General features: G+C 34.8%; 1 long non-coding RNA gene across 1 annotated transcript; it reads left to right on the top strand.

The window, feature by feature from the left end:
• The first annotated feature begins 372 nt into the window (after positions 1–372).
• On the top strand, positions 373–3,729 carry LOC120183013. Its single transcript, XR_005521903.1, has 3 exons — positions 373–747; positions 830–1,123; positions 3,643–3,729. It is a non-coding gene; the product is annotated as an uncharacterized LOC120183013 (long non-coding RNA).
• Positions 3,730–5,000: the final 1,271 nt, after the last annotated feature.

The following is a 5,000-nucleotide window of genomic DNA, read 5'->3' as shown; positions in this document are numbered from 1 at the left end:
AATATTATAATAAAAAATGACTCAAAAATACTTGTCACACCCTAATTTGAAGCTTGAAGCTTGATTAATAAGTAATTAATTAACTTATTTTTCAAGTATCAATTTGTAAGTTTTCAAAAAAATTAGGACAGTTTTTGAAATCCCAGAAAGCTCATCCTCGGATTTGACCATCGTTGGTCTGCGGGGGAAAAAATTGAAATAGGGGGACTGTAGTGATTAGAACCTGTGACATTAGAGGTAAAGGTGCTCATGCCTTAGCTATTTAGGCTAGGGCACTATTTAATATTAGTTTAAATTGCAAGGGCACTATTTAATATTATTTTATAAAACTTAAAATTTATATTGGAGTTGGATCAGATCCAACACCCCAAAATTATTTTTTCACAATCTAAACCTGAGACAAACTTTAAAATAAAATCCCCAAATATAATACCCTCCGTCGCTACTCGTCTCATCACCGTTCAAGCTTCGTCCGATCGTCATGATTGTTACCTACCAGTGTGTACTCCTGGCCGTCGTGATCAAAACCCACCCGATTGATCGTTGTAAAGGTCTGTCATTCGTCGTGAATCGACGTTTGAAGCTTCGTCTAAAAACCTAGCCATCGTCATTGTTTTTTGTCGCTTTCACGTCGATTCCTAGCTCCGTTGGTCACACCGCCACCGCCATTGAACTCCTCGAGTGATTCCGACCAAAACTCGACCATCGTTGTCACCTCACCGTCTCATTTGCTTCGTCCACCGTTGGGTAAACTTTCAGCCATTTTTCCTATAATTTCTTTGTGTATTTCGTTGTTTGGCTTGTAATGGTGTTAAATCAATGATTGAAGGCTTGGGGAGTAATTGGCCATTGTCCCAATTGTTTTTGCCCGCCGCACATGTCACACGCACCACCCCTTGCACGCGAGGGTTGTTTTTCGCCTTGGTAGTTTCCACAATCGGTCTGGACCAATCTAGACCTCCCGAACCAATCGAACCGATCTGGTTTGTGATGAATCGAGCCAAGCCGCGCCTGAGTCAAGCCATTGATCTGACCGTTGACCGAGCATTGACTTTTTCAAGACCACCTAGTTTTTTTATGTCTCGAGTCTGTTTTCCCGTCCGTTTCACCAAATTCGAAATTGGTAAGCTATTTTCAACATTTTATCCTTCGATTCGATCTGATTTTCACGTTTAAGTTTCGTTTCTGATGCAATTCATTTTGTCATGTATATGAGATATTATGGGACGTCAAATTCAAGTGCAAAATCGATCGAATGAAGTTTAATTGGTCGATCGATGTGGCTCGAATGCTTTAAGTAACACGTTGGTATTGGTTGCATGAATCAATATTATTGGGCTTTTATGTATAGTTAATTATTATTGGACTCGAACTAGATACAATGTAGAGTTAGTAAACTGAATAAGACTCATATGACTCGCATAGGAAATTAGAAGACCCATAAGAAATAAATTTGGACTCATCGATTAATCAGTAAATCAATTAACCTCAAGGTCTGTAAATTCTGATTATCTCTGCTAAAGGTTAAATGCAAAAAATGCATGGATAAGAAATTACGAAAACACCTCTATGATGTAAAAAGACAATGATTGTACCTGGAAGTGAAAAGAACTCTAGAAAGACATATTTGATTTGATAAATCTATTGATGCACCTGTTAAATGCTTGTTTTGTTTAGAAAAATATCGATAATCGATTTTAACCTCTGAGATGGCAAAGAATTATAATTTTTTGACTCTTTAATGAATATCTGAAGACTGACCTATCAGGAGTACTTTATATTTATGAATTGGATGAAATGATTGGAATATCCTCAAGATCCGTAATAACTAGAAAACCCCTAAAAATTCAAACTTGACCTGATAGAGCTGCCATTTCACTTGTTAAATACCCGATCTGTTTTGAGAAACCATGATAATCAAAATTTATCTCTGAGTTGGGAAAATATACATAGAATTTATGATACCTGAGCATACGCCCGGAGGCTAAATCACTGAAAGTATCATTTACGTTCGAACAGTTCGAAATGATTACATTATATGAAAAAATGAATCAAAAGAGAATGACTGAAATATCATTGATTGTTGAAATGACCTAAATACCCTCACACACAGGATTAAGGGAAATGCTTGTGGACGAGTTCTATAAGTACCAGCAAAGCTTTAAATGTTGTAACAACACTAAGGGTATTATAGTGCAACCTAAGTGTGTTGGTCACCTTTGTTATTATTGCAATAATTGGAAGAAATACCGCTTAAATAATGTCTGCCTCCTCGAGTTACACTTAGTAATGGTCTATGAAGGTGATCTATTCAAGTATATGAAGCAGTCGGTATTAGAAAGTAAATGATGGTGAAGTATCTCAGTCTGAATGATTGGCAAGTATCGCAGTGATGGGATATGTAGTTCGATGTTTAACTTGAAATCCTAATAGTTCGATATAAATCATGAATTTTGCAAATAATCATTTTACTCTTATTGGGTTAAATTACTAAGAATTCTTCAGGAAATATAATGACTAAAATTCCCCTATTGACCTGAGTAATGGAAACACTCTTGTTATATTCGAATCTTAAATAAAAATTTTGATGTAAGATTCCCGAACACCTTTTTGATACACCAGAAATCCTAAATGGTCACGAAGCATCAATTTCTAAATGTCTGATTTGATCTGTTAATAGTCGTACTCTTTTAATAGGGATCTTATTTTTGAAATCTGATCAATTTATAGAATTTCATGTTTCCATTATTGATAACTACCAAGCGCATCCGGAAAGATATTTGATTCCTTTAGTGTGTGCCTCATGCATATAAATATTTTCTCTGATTTTAAAAGCATGCTCTAATATTTGAAATAAAAATATGGTTTTTGATATCTGGTTTTTGATCTCTAGATTCTGATATATGATTTTTGATCTCTGGTATCTGATACTAGATACATTTGGCTCCTGATTCTAATATTATTGTTAACATGTTTTATAATGGGGCACTATATGGGATGTATTATGAAGTTTTGTGGTTTAACTCTGATTAAGCTGATAATTTCTTATGGACCTAAGGCGAATCTTGGGTGAGCTCTTATGCCCAATGAGCATCGTGGTAAGACCTTATAGACCCTAAGACACTCTCTTAGGGTGACTCATTGCTTTATAGTTAGGGTAACTCCTTATGGACTTGAGGGCACTCCCTTCAGGTGGCTCCTACGCTTCGGCTAGGGTAAGTCCTTATGAACCCATGGTGTTCCCTTAGGTTGGCTCCTACGCCCAATGAGCCTAGGGTAAGTCCTTATGGATGCAGTTCAGGGAAATTACATATTGAGTGTTTGATTGGAAGGTATTATTGCGATTTTAAAAATATATTTTACTGAAATAAACTACTATTTATGGTTTTTAACACATTAGACTCTCAACCTCAACCCCATATTCTAAATGTGTCTCTTTGAATGTTTCCTCTGAATTGTAAGCTTCCTGACTGTTACCTGAAGAATTAATTTGTGAAATCTCAACTTAACATCAGGACTTGTATATGCCTGAATAATTAAGGAAATTACATGCTTCCATTTATCTGCTTTTCCTTTAGTACCATTTGGTAGTTTTGTATTAATGAGCTTTCTCAAAGCTCACTCTGTTACTCACCATTTCAGGTTAAAGAATCGATCTTGTATAATATCGACATCAGTATGGGAGTTCCTCTAGCATTGCTTATGAGTACGATACATGTATGATTAGGGGGCATGTAGGTCACATTTATTTTTTTATATCAATGTTTGAAACGTGTTTTGAGGTTGTATATTATTTGAATTCAATTTTAAAATTGGAATGATTTTTTAACTTTTGATTTTATGTATAAATTATTTTGTAGTTCTAAAAGGTTTAATAAAAAAAAATTAATTTTCCTTGGATTTATATTGTGGGTCGTTCTGATGGCCCTAATGGGGACACCTCAGATCGGATCGAATCACTTGTATCGGTATGGGGGTGTTACAATACTTCAAGTTTAATTATTTTCATTACATAACTTCAAATGAATTTCATGTTAATTATGTTCATAACATAACTTCATATGAATTTCAGGTTATTAAAACTTAAATAATGGAGTCGGAATCAGCTTCAATTGGATTATCGACCATTGTGGAACCGAAAAGAAAATATGGAAAGTCAGAGCCGACGAACAATAACAATTGGGTCTGCAATTTTTGTGGAAAAGTTTCTAAGATAGGAGTGCATGCAGCTTACGACAAAGAATTATGGGAGAACTCTTGTAGGGCAATTGTAAGATATTTTTTATGAAGCTGAAATTGTATTCGATGAGGCTAATCACCCTAGCTTCAAAGAAATGTGTGAAACTATAGGTCCCAATTTGAAACCTCCAAGTATGCGTGAGATTAGAGTTTCTCTCCTTAAAAAGGAAGTAGTGGACACTCAAAAGGTAGTGGAGGGTCACAAAAAATAGTAAACGCAAAAGGGTTGTTCAATTTTATCGGATGGATGGCATGATTCTGTTGTTCAAAAAGATATTGTGAACTTCCTTGTCATCTCTCCAATGGGCTTTGTGTTCATTAAATCCATGGATGTCTCAGAAATTGTCAAATATACAAATTTGTTGTTTTAGATGCTTGATAAGATAGTGGAAGTGGGAGAGGAAAATATAGTTCAAGTGGTGACGAATAATGTATCCAATTACGCCAAAGCCGGTACAAAATATAAGTTCATTTAATCATTTTTTTCTTTATTGTTCAAGTTACTTAGATATTGATTTTTTTAGTAATTTATTATTTTTTGAAGAGCATCATCAACCTCCCATTGTCATTCATGTTCTTCAAAGAGATTTATATGTTGTCAGTATTTTAACAAGGTATTATAGTATTGAGTGATAGTAAACTCTTCTTGCCTAAGATCATGCATCTTACTTTCAATAGCAAACAAACTCAACAGTGTTATCAATACTTGAGTAAGTTTATTTAACTTCCTTCCAAATCTCGTTAGTAGTAGAATAAAGAAG

This window comes from Hibiscus syriacus, unplaced genomic scaffold (genome assembly GCF_006381635.1).
Source record: "Hibiscus syriacus cultivar Baekdansim isolate YM2019G1 unplaced genomic scaffold, ASM638163v2 tig00112738_pilon, whole genome shotgun sequence".
NCBI lineage: Eukaryota > Viridiplantae > Streptophyta > Magnoliopsida > Malvales > Malvaceae > Hibiscus > Hibiscus syriacus.
The sequence above is the reverse complement of the archived record's forward strand: the minus strand, read 5'-3'. Positions and strand labels throughout refer to the sequence as shown.